The sequence below is a fragment of the Micromys minutus genome, assembly GCF_963924665.1.
Source record: "Micromys minutus genome assembly, chromosome: 1".
NCBI lineage: Eukaryota > Metazoa > Chordata > Mammalia > Rodentia > Muridae > Micromys > Micromys minutus.
In genome coordinates this window covers 223,009,689-223,022,233 of record NC_137969.1, presented here as the reverse complement: position 1 = coordinate 223,022,233, position 12,545 = coordinate 223,009,689, and the positions used below count along the sequence as shown (strand labels likewise).

At 40.9% G+C, this 12,545-nt stretch overlaps 1 pseudogene across 1 annotated transcript; it reads right to left on the bottom strand.

The window, feature by feature from the left end:
- Positions 1 to 3,393: 3,393 nt before the first annotated feature.
- LOC308417494 (non-selective voltage-gated ion channel VDAC1-like) lies at positions 3,394 to 11,442 on the bottom strand (annotated as a pseudogene). The gene is made up of 2 exons: positions 11,337 to 11,442; positions 3,394 to 4,279 (listed from the first exon to the last, which is right to left on the bottom strand). The product of its transcript is annotated as a non-selective voltage-gated ion channel VDAC1-like (transcript).
- Between the last annotated feature and the right edge of the window lie 1,103 nt (positions 11,443 to 12,545).

The window sequence follows — 12,545 nt, the reverse complement described above, 5'->3', positions numbered from 1 at the left end:
GCAATAGATAATAACTAGCAAAGAGATACACAACTGAATTACCTGCAGAGAGTAGGAAACGTTGGAGCACTCAGGCCTAAATGGTTCTCATCAAACTCTGACCCTTAAGGCTAAGTTTCTATGCGGAAAAGGAAGCAGAAAGATTGTCAGAACCAGAGGTGACAGATGGTGCCAAAGAAACAACATCTTCTAGACACAAAATGGCTGATGTACAGGAATCCTCAGAGACAGTGACAATAAAGACAGGAAAAGATTCAAACTTGACGAAATCTCAGCACATAAAAGGGGAGGGGGACCCACTCCTAATCAAGAAGCTGGTTGCAACTGATGCCTTCTGGAAAAGAGGAAATCAGTTTTCTCTAGTAGAATGTTATTAGGTATATCAAACACATTCCGGGGTAGGCCCCACACCCAGAAGTTGTTGGCTAACACAAAACAGACTCCTCGAGTTTGTGTATACTTTACATCATTTTCCTAAACGTTTTAAATTAGTTTACTGTGAATTTCATATAATGCACCCTAATGCTGCTCATTTTCCCCTCCCCTAGTATCCTCCCTCTAACCTTGCAATCTCCCCCACAACAGAGAAAAAAAATCTTGTTATGGAAGCTGTAGTGTGTCAGTGTGTCACACAGTGTATCCTTTTGTCCACAATTCTTTCTTTGCAAATATTCAATGTAACTATTCATAGGTTTGGTGCAAGGCCTCTGGCTTCTGCTACTCTATCTATACTTAACCCTCACTGGGACACCTCTGAGATATCCTGTTGTTGCCCTATGTCATGGAGATCCTGTAGTTTTGGATCTGCAGGACTAGCCCCTTTATGTGTGCCAGCTGTTCATTGATGGCAGAGATGTTGGGGTGAGCCAATTCAAAGCCTTGCATCTGAGCCTGAGAGGTTATCTGAACTGATCAGCCAGCTGGCTCTTCTGTAGGGCTGGCTCACCAGCAATCCCACTACCAGGACCAGCTCTACTGTGCTGTCCAGGTAAGGTACAGGGCCCACTCTTCCAAGTGCTGTAGCAGGTGAGGGACAGGGCCAGCTCTCCTGCTCTGATGATCTCAGGGCCTTACCTGTTATAGGTGGGAAGGGAAGAGGGGTACATCTCTCCCTTGTCATCTTACTGAAGCACAGCAGACAAGTGACAGGACCAGCTCTCCCACACTTGTGCCCTCCAGGCTAGCTTGCCTGTGCTCCTAGTTCCAGCATTAGCTCTACTACTGTGTTACCCAGGCAAGGTACAGAGCCCACTCTCCTGAGTGTTGCAGCTGGTCAGGGGCAGGGACAGCTCTCCTGTTCTCATGGCCACAGCACTAAGTCTTCTGTCAGCTGCAGGTGGTGAGGGGGAAGAGGAAAGAGGGTATCTCTTCTTACCTGCACCAGTGCATGGGAGACAAATAATAGGGCCAGGCATTTCATGCTCACATCTCCACCTACAGGAGTACTGTAGCTGGCTAGGGGTGGAGTCATCTCTCCTGCTAGGGGTGGAGAGAGTTCCCAGGGCCAGCTCTTCTCACAATGCCCAGGTAAGGGTAAAGCCAGTTCTGTATAGCAATCAGACATCAACATGTCCACGGGCATCAGCCCAGAACAGAGATGTCTGCTGGCCTTTGATGGTAACAGACTTCTGCTGCTGCATGGTCAGGAACCCAGACATGGCTTCTGCTGGTAGCACAGGCCCTACCATGGTCCCTTGTAGCATCACTGGCTACTCACAGGAGGCTGTTCCTCACTCCCCTCGAGTCTCCAGTTCTGCCTCTCTTCATGTGCACACATCCTTCTGTATCTTTCTCTTTCATTTCTCAATCATTTACTTGCTCCTCTTAGTGGCACCCAGGTTCTCTGACCAGCTTATGCATTATGGCTCTGGGCAGGGATCATCTGGGACATAATCTGAACCCCCTTGTAGTTCCCTACTTGTAGTTGTCTCAGGATAGCTCCCTGTCCAGGCTCCATGGCGTCTATCTGGTGGTATCTCAGACTGTCTCTTCATCTGGCCTACCAAAGTGGCTTCATGAGAGGGTTATCTGTCTCAGGTTTTTCCTTGCTAGGGCCCCCCAGTCTCAGGGAGGGTTATTTTAGTTTCCAGCATCTCCTAGTTCTTGCTCCTGGGAGCAGTAGGGGCCTGTATGGCAGCAGACTGCTGGTTTTCTCAGGCTTGCTTATTTTCAAGGAATATCGGCTCCTAATCATTCAGGTGTTCAAAGGTCAGAATACGTAGCCTCTCTCCTCTCTGCCACCTAACGAGGCACATGTGACAAAGTAGCCACACTTGTAATGCTTCTAGGGACAGGATTGTTTTGATATTTTATGTCTCCTCCCGAATTTGTTTGTTTGTTTTTCTCTTTATGTTTGTTTTTGAGAGAAAAAGAACATGAAGCTGGGTGGGAAAGAATATGATAATTATACATTGTATAAAATTTTAATACAAATAAATTAATCTTTTGAAAGGAAAAAAAATACCATTACCTGAATTCTATGCCACCTTTAAGCTTATTTCAACACATTAGTCCCTTGATTTTATTTTATATTTTTACTTTATTCAAGTTTTATTTTAAGTGATGTGAAATACAGCACTTGAAGGGGAGGATCTAATTCCACACAAAATGGAAGACTCTCTAATGTACCCATTAAACTGCTAAAAACTAGTGATGAGACTACAAGAGGAGTCAGTTGAGATCCCTATTGTTGTCTCAGTGTGACCACAATCACCTGCTCAGCTCAGAGCTGAAGAACCCTGAAGCTGTTTCATTCTCTGGTACAATGGCAAAAAGGGGAATTAAAAAAAAAAAAAAATAGAAGAAAGAAAACCACATCATAACACAAGGAAGAATGAAGTCCTGAATGACTGGCTCCATTATGCCCACCCTCTCCACCCTAAAACGGCACAAAAGAAATAGATAACCACACCCTAAAGACTACCTTCGGTGGGAAACAGGTAACTGATGGGCTAGGGTGGGAACAGGGCATGACGGGAACAGGGTGTGATGATCTGTCTAGAAACCTCCCTTTCACGCAGGCGTGTGCATGCTTCTGAGCAGATAGAATCAGGGCACCAGTGTTCAATGCTCCAGAAGTCACAATTTCATCTGGAGATGGATACAGATTTACAAAAGGTCCACACGTTCCCAGCTTCCACTTGCAGCCTGGCATCTCTAGAGGGGCTCTTCCCCAACCCACGCCTACAGCTAAAAGGACCCTTCCTGGAATGGGGGTCCTGCTGTACCTCTGAAATGGCAAACACCTTAAAGCCGAGTCATCCTTAGCCTGGAGGTCTAACCTGGTATTTATCAACTCTCGAATCTCCAACATATAACATTAAAAGGTACACTAAATTCTGAAGGTGGCTATGCTGCTAAATAGTTTTAAATTAACGATTGTACCATATTCATTTATGCTTGAAATTCCAGTCCTAAACCAAGCTTGTGGCTGCCCGCATTGACGTTCTTGCTATCCAGCAGGGCTGACAGCATATGGTTTTAGGGTCTGAGTGTAGCCTAAGCCAATCAGGCTGGGGTTGTTCACTTTGGCCGAAAAGCAGGCATCAGGGTCGACCTGATAGTTAGCTGCTATCCCAAAGCACGTGTTACTGTTCATGCAGCCCAAGGCGAGATTGACAGCAGTCTCCAACTTCCTGTTCATCTTCTCGTAAATGGAGCCACTAAACTCTGTCCCGTTGTTCACATTAGTATGAAGCGGGAATTTGTCCATTTTGTAACCAACTGTGAAGTTGCTATGCATCACTTAGGACTTTGAAGTCTCAAAATTCATCTGGTAGCCGGCCAGCCAACTCTCATAGCCAAGCACCAGAGCACCTCGGATTGAGGGCCCAGTTATGTAAAAGTCCACACCACAGCCCAGGTTGATATGATCCGTCTTGTACACTGTCTTGATTTTAGCATTATCCCACCCCACCCCCATGGTTAGGCGAGCAAGATGAATCAAAGGTCAGCTTCAGTCTACGGGCAAGCTGCTCTTCCACAGTATCTCAGTGCCTAGGGTGTCTGTCGTCTTTGTTCCACGTCTCTGTAAATGTTAGCGCATGACTAGTTTGTCTTACTTGGTTTCCAGACTGCCGTTCACGTTGGTGGTTTCCATGTTGGAAGAGCCTGAGATGGTAAATTCCAATCCATTCTTGGACTTCATTTTCAAATCAAGTTTTATTAAGACAAAGCTATAGCCCTGGGTGAAGACTTTCCCTGGTGGACTTGCCAAGATCAGTGTATGTCGGAGGCACAGCAATGTTCTTAGAGTCAGTGACGGCGGGAGCAGGAGCAGCTACAGCAGGAGTTGCAGCCAGGAGCTAGTCCCTTGATTTTAAATTCAGCCTTACTGAAAGTCTCAGGACACAGGCAAAATACAAATTATTTGCTAGAGTATAATATAATAAATTACAGTCCAGTTACAACAGAGCCTTTACTTCCTTCTGGAACCTTCATTTCCAACCAGAACCTAACTCTATGCATTTCTTTTCTCTTGTTATAGGAGTATCTGTCACAGTTGTACATTAAGTTCTGCTTACAGCATTCTAGAGTTTCTGTAGCTTGATTTTCAAGTGTTTCTAAATTCCTCCACAGCTAGTTCCAAATGCTTGGATATTCAAATCATGATCACATAGTCAGGGTTAGTCACAACAGTGACCCTACTTCTTGGACAGTGACACCAATTTTCTATATTAGTTGGATGTATTATCTCTGTGACCAAAATACCTTATATTGTAAATTGAAGGAAGATTTATTTTGGCTTATGATTCCAGAGATTTTAGTCCATAATCCTGGCTCTGTTGATTCTAGGTCAGTGGTGAGTCAGGTTATTATAGTATTGGGGGCACATGGCAGATACTGCCTACCTAATGACAGACAGGAATCAAAGATGGTGGGTGGATGCAGGACTGGGGGAGCAGACAAGATACCATCAATGACCCACACCTAGATCTTTCCTGTTTCCATAGTCTCCCAAAGTAGTGCAAACAGTTCAGAATGAAGCAGTCAAGACATAAGTTTTTGGTAGGCATTTGATATTCACACTTCTTAGACAATGACAAACTACCATCATGTAAATACATTATGTCTTAATTAACCTAAAAGTTAATCAATGGTACATAGACACAATAGGGAAGATTGTGGTAACTGTATTTTCTAGGGAAAATATTGGACAGGTCGTTTAGGGGATCCCCCCCTCTGAGATCTCCCTGCCTCTGCTTCCCAAGTGCTGGGATTAAAAACATACATCACACCATATTGCATTGGACATGTTCTAATTTTAACAATGCTTATCAAAACTTTCATAAATAGATGCCTGGCAGTATCCAAGTAAACATATTCTTCATGATTCATGCACTGGATAAAGATACAGATGGCCATTGAAACATTTGTAAAACATAACATGAGGGTTGCCTTAATAGTCAAGTACAGAAATCAAATAGAACAATTGCCCCTATTACTGTTTCCCCTCTCCATCAAATCTCTTAGCTTCTTTAAAACATTATTTTTTGTTTTTGTATGTGCAGATGTTTTGCCTGAATCTGTATGCGCATGGTGTTCATGTCTTGAGTGCGGGGAGGTCAGATGATCCCATTGAACTGAACTCACAGACAGCACCTTGTAGGTGCTGGGAACTGAATCTGGATGCATGGCATTATCAGCAAGTGTCCATAACCACTGAGACATCTCTTCAGACTCTCCTTTTAAATTTTAATGAACATTGCAGCTCGTTCATTAAAATATTATAAACATTAATGCATCAAAATAAACATTAATGCATAGGTCTGTAGCAAGAATACCTAGGTTTAAATTCCCCTCTGCCAGTTACAAACAGTTTTGCCTAAACTTTAGTTTCTTCTTCTATTATTATTATTGTTGTTTTATTGTTATTATTATTATTTTGTATTATTTTGGTCCCCTTTTTATCCAGAATGGCTCACTTTCCCCCCCAAAACTCCCCCCCCCCGTGTGTGTGTTTTCAAGACAGGGTTTCTCTGTGTGTAGTCTACCTGAACCTCAAACTGTAACTTTATGTGGAAATAGGATTTTACAAATATAACCACAAGGAGGCATATTAGATGAAGCTATATCCTAAATTAAATGGCTGGCATCCTTATAAAAAATTATGTTGGGTATGTTGGTATATGCCTATAATCTCAGCATCTAGAAGGTAGAGGAAGGAGGATGGGAAGTATCCTTGGCTACACAGTGAGTTTTAAACTAGCCTTGGCTATAATGTGATCCTATCTCAAATCAGAAAGAAACAAATAAACCTCAAAGAACAAAATCACAATAGAGCGTACACAAAGGACCTCCAGATAAACACTCTACTTAAAAATACAGTGAAGAGTTCAAACATTCAGGATCATCCTTGATATAGTTGCAGTTTCTGTGATAGGTGAAGACCATCATGTAAGAACTGTCATTTAATCATAGAGAAGAGATACCACAGAGGGAGAAAGGAGGAGAGAACACACAGAGAGAGAGGACATGTGGAGGGGAAAGTAATTCTTGGAGTATAGTCACTTGACAAGGAATCAACTTTCAAGAGTAGCCAGAAGCTTGAATAGTTTAGAACCTTAAATCTTTGGATAAAGCAAACTCTGCAGACACTTTATCTTCCTACCCCCATCTTCCACAACTGGGAAAGACTGTATTCATGTCTAAAGACAGCAAATGGGTGTTTTGCTGCAATAGCTTTAGGTGGCTGATCTGGTGGCACATGTAACCCCATTTGTCTCCCTTTGTTGTCCACCCCTAATAATTCTGCTTTCTCTCGTCATTGGTATTAGAACATAAGTTCATTCCCAATTTAGGCCTCTTTAAAACTCAATTAGAACAGCCAATGCCTTTCCACTTTACTTGAGTGGCTCATCATTGCATCTTTGTATGAATTCTTGTCATTCAGAGCTCAGCGAGTTAAGTCACGCTTACAGAGACCTTTGTTCAGCCACTGTCCTTCCAAAGCAGGCTTCCAATAACTATTACATCACCCTGTTTTGGTTTATCTTTATAGTGTGATTCTTTGTATTCATTCATGTATTTAGAATGTATTACTAATTCTTCAAAACACACATATGTGCACACACATAGTTATATACACATCACATATTTATGTATTCACTAGAACTGCATTGTATTGTGCAGTGCAGTAGATACTAGCTATATGCAGTTATATAAATATAAATTTAAAATATATGTTTCTAATCCTAACAGCCATATTTCCAGTGCTAAGATGCCACAGTAGCTAGTAGCAACCATATTCAACTGCACAGGTATAGAATATTCCCATCACTGAAAGAAATTCATTTTATAGTGATACTATAGAATATAAGCACAAATGACTCTATATCCTCAGTACCATAAATTAATCTGTGATTTAATAGATGTCAAATAAATATTTTTGAGTGAAGATTGAATAGGCTTTTAAAAGATGGTAGATGCCGATGTGAATGAATTTTGTAATAATAGTCATCACTGCTGCATGAAAGCAAACATGGTTTCTAGGGAGAGGATTCTCTTACCCTGAATGGTTTGTTTCTTTGGCTTACAAATAAAAGTAGGGATCCACTGAGTAGTGAGAAGAGACCAGGTAGGAGATGCAGGTTGAATATTATCTTCTATGCAATGCAGCATTTGCTTTGGATGTCTAGAGAGACAGTGTTATCAATCTCACATCTTCAGTAATCATTTCTCTGTGCTTTGATTAATGTGGGTGTAAAATGTGTCTGATGTAGCAGCATGTGTCTGAAACACTCTGAGGCAAAAGAAATAAAAAAGCAATTTTAATCTTAAAAAAATAGGCTAAAGAGGAGCACTTAATTAGTAAAATGCCATTTTACTGCATTAGGAGAAAAATCACAGAAATGTATTCTTGCCATACATGCAGAACAGAGCCAGTGCATTTAAAAACCATTAAATCTCTGTCCATATGCTCCCTGTTCTGCTTTTAAATCATCACTATAATATTAGGAGCAAAATTTGTGAGTGCATGATACTGTACTTCACATATGAAAAAGGAGAGCCTGTTTTTTTCCATTTCACTTCTGTAATTTATGTATTTATGGAGGCCAGAGGTCAGTTCCACTGTCATTCCTCAGAAGCTCACTCATTATTCTAGTCTGGTTGGCCAGCAAGTACTAGGATCTGCCTCTCTCTGCTACCTTGGTGCTAGGATTACCAGTGTATGCTACCCCAAACGGCAAATGACGTTTTTTCTTTCTTTTCACTTTTGAAAGTTTAAAATTTATTTCACAAGTTTACACACACACACACACACACACACACACACACACACACACTTGATCACATTCCTCTCCGTTATCTTTTTCTCTCCCTTCCTTCAAGGAGCTTCTTGCTTTAAAAAAAAAAGTTTCTCCTAGTTTCCTGTTTTCTTTGTGTGTCCCACTGCATTTAATTAGGTTTGCTTGCATAAGCATAAATGTGGAGGGTCATAAACTTGGTCCAGGTCAACTTACCAGTGGCAGCTACACTGAAGAATACTGAAGAACATTCTCCCCTCTTCTAGCTACTATTAACTGCCTATAGCTCTTTGGTGGGGTGATGGGATGACATGGATCCCCTCATCCATGACAGAATATTGATGGGCCCAGGACAGCTCAGGTACAGAGTACTATTCCTGCTGTCAGTTCCTGGTTACAGCAGCTATTGTCATGTTCAGGAACCAACATCACACTACATTTCTTTCCATCCTCAGGCTCCTCTATTCTTTCTACAGTGTTCCTTGAACCTTGAAAGGGAACTGTAGATGTCTCAATTATAACTAAGAACTCAAGAGTCATATATTCTTAGTACTTTGGCCAATATGAGTCTATTAAATATTGTCCATCACAAGAGAAGCTTTTATGACCCAGAATGGGAGTAGCACTAATCTGAGTATAAACATAAATATCTAGAAGGAAAACAATTTGTTTTGCCCATTTAGCAAAACAATAGGAGTAGAGTCCCCTTTAGAGCCTATGGCTTTTCCCACTATGGGCATTTGACCATCTTTATAGTACCAGGGATAAGTTTGCACCTCTGTAAGTGGGCCTTAAATCCAGTCAGAAAGCAGTTGGCTATTCACAAGCCTGGCAGGTCAGTACTGTAGCTCACAGAGGTCATAGCTGGGTAAGGGAGTTGAAACCTCGTAACACCTTTCAACAATGATAGCTAGACCCAAAGAGGAAGTCACTATCTTACCTCCAACTTAATTTCTCTACATCCTGCAACCAGAATATGTGGTATCTTTAGCCACAGGGTCTTATTTTGTGATTCCAATGGAAACCAAGAGCAATGGCAATAGCCTGAATATGGTAGGAGGTGTTTCTGCTTCTACCCTCACCAAAATATCATAGGAAGGTATTCTACCTCAGGCACTGGGATCTGTACCCAGCTTTTTACAATGAGTGTTGGGGAGCTAATTCATACTGTAGGAAGTACTTTGCTGACTAAGCTGTCACTGCAGCCTCCATTTCTCTCTCTATATAAACTTCTTGTGTATATAAGAACTCAAGCAAGGAAGTTAATTGATTAGCTGATAGAGAGTTATTATTGGCTACCTAATGGGAATTTATTACTTCAAGATTACCTTGATTAAAAAGCTAAGTAATTCAAGGATTAGTTCTAAATGAATGAATTTAAACAATATTTAGTAAGAACTAGCCATTTCCTATTATAAAATCATTCCCAGAATGTGGTTAGGACGCTGTAAAGATGCTATAATCATAATTTGGGTTGTTCCATACCCTGTTTCATTACTACAGTATTTCCAAGTAAAAATATTTATGGACTTAGTAATATTACTAATATTTTGATATGTGACTGAAATAGAAGAAATATAAGAAACTAGAGTAGGGATTTTTTGCTATAAAATAGAAAAGAGATGTATGTGTGTGTGTGGGGGGGTGAGTCTTGGAAATCAAAAAAACAAAAAATTGAAAAGATTTAGAAAGTTTGGTCTAGACTCTCAGTGATCTTTCTTCTCCTCTAACCCTCAATACAGTAGCACACCTCACTCTTGCTGTGTTGTGTGCAGTGGCCAGAAGGCCATTTCTGATTGATAAAGCTGTGGTTATAATGGTAAGGCTCCCCATCCACTGAATTTCTGATGACAGATAAGAAGCATGAAGGTTATACCACACTGACTCTTGGATCTTAAGGGATTGTGTTTTGATCAAAGTGACTCAATGTAGGTCTACCAGTATAGGGAAGAAGGGAGTCCTTGGCCACGGACAAAACTAATAATGAAAGAAACATGCTGGCTGGGATTTCTGTGCACTCCATTTCCAAAAAGTGTATCTGCTCCATTATTGTCAATATGCAGAGAAATTGTATTTCCTGTGTTTTTGTGCGATTCTCTCCCTTAACTAAGATACTGTGAAGAACTTATTTCTCTTGTCTACATATTGAATGGGGCCTGGTTTTGGCAACAGGCGAGTTAGAGTGCAGGCATTCAGAGAGTGGCACATGGAGGAGGAAGGGGGGAAGATAGACGTTTCTACTGTGATGCTGATGGGAGTCTCCTCATAGTCTAGAGGCAGCTGTAAAACAGCCCATGTCTGGATGCGACCCAGGCCTTTCCTACTAGATGTCATAGTAGGTTACAGAGCCTGCAGCCATGGAGAGCTCACTTACCTCTGCTTTCTCTCTCTCTCTCTCTCTCTCTCTCTCTCTCTCTCTCTCTCTCCATGGTTTTCTTTAGCAGATGTATAGAGTGGCAAGTTGCTTCAGCAACTCTCATCTTGATTCTTTCTATCTTTGACCTTGAGCTTATCCCAGGGAAAGCTCTAACTACCCACAGAACTCCTGGCCTTGTTTCATCTCTGCCAGGCTCTCACTGTGCCTGGAAACCGAAAGAAGGAGATGGATTAATGGTATTACTTTGCTGACTCGGATTTAACTCAACCTTGAAGTAAAACACAATAGGAAGAGGGTGAAGAAACAAAGGATGGGCAAATAAACAATAGCTCTGAGTTTTAAAAATATCCTTTCATAGGCAAATAGAATTAGCAGTTTATATTGAATAACCTATCTGTCACCACAAGCTCAATAAATCAAAGAAGAGATCTAAAAACGTCTAAGTGGTTGATTATTCTGTAAATGATAATAGTAGTAACTGTGATATGGATATTATAGAAATTGGAAGCATTATATCAGGAGAGCCATATGCTGATGGTCCAGGTTCTATAGCCGGAGATTCAGTCACTTTGCCATTATCTGAACTATTATCCTTTCAGCCTCCTTTATCACAGTGGCTTCCTACTCAGGGGATCTCAAACTCTCCCTATTTCAAATATTCCCTACCTTTTTACATATGTTATCCTAGACTGACATTCTGGCAAAGTTGTTACCCGGCTTCCCAAGTCCACCACTAGCCTCCCACCATGAGTCCATAAGGTATCTGGTCCAGGAAAAGCATCTGCCCACGAATACACTGTGCTCACTTGTTATGCTCATCGTCTTCTCTAGGTATCATCCCTTTCCTCCACTGTGCTGCTCTCTGTTCAGCTTTACTTGCTCCACAGTAGCACCACATCCAGGCCTGGGGTTCCTCCAGGTAAGTGTATCAGAATTCAAATGTCTCCACTTTAATCTTAAGTAGCCATTCAAAGACTGCAGTCCAGCTTTTGATGACATACATTTGTTCACTATTAAATAGGGTACATAACACATGGGAGTTCCTGACAACCAACAAAGCTTGTGCCTGACATACCCTAACCACCTAATAAATATTCACCCATTCACCCATCCATCCTTTTTTTTTCTAAATACGGATTTTTTTAAAGGGGGGGGGGGTGGCAGCTAATTGAAGAAAGTGATCACTTTGTTTTCTCTTCTATTTGCCTCCAGCAGGGCCTGGCACTCTAGAGAGCACTCAATAGATAATCAATAATATTCATTGACTAACTGATTGACTAATGTATCTTGCATTTGGAATCTAAGTAAAGAAATCCTTGGGGTTACTCTCATTTTCACTGATTTTTTTTTTTCCAGATGGGGAAGATGAAATATAAAGAAAAGATTAAGTTACTCTCAAGGTCAAACGAGGATTAGCTACAGACATAAATAGCCAGACCATTGAATTTAGCTATTGAAGTATCATTCTCTTCCTTAACATAGTTAGTTTTTCCCACTACCTGTTAATGTCTGATAGGTCAGTCAGGGCATGTTGCTATGTGTCCATCAGTCTACTTTACCCTTCCCCTTCCTCTCTCTGAATTTTCTATCTTTTGTTTCTATATAGCTGAGGCTGGCTTTGAACTCTTTATCTTCCTTCCAAAATGTTTGTTTGTCTCTTTTGTTTTAGTTGACTCTTCTATCAAGTTTTTTTTTTTTTTTTTTTTTTTTAATTTTCTAGTACATTTTGTAAGGTCAAAAACTGTACCAGATGTTTCTTTACAGTTTGGTGTCTAGCATAGTAATTGCCATAAAATGGATATTTCTTGAATGTATGAGTATGTCCAGATAAAAATGATCTTATTATTAGATCTTGTTCCTATTGTGATGCCAAGAGTCAAACCTAGCCATTTACAGATACTAAGCATGTGCTCTGTCACTGA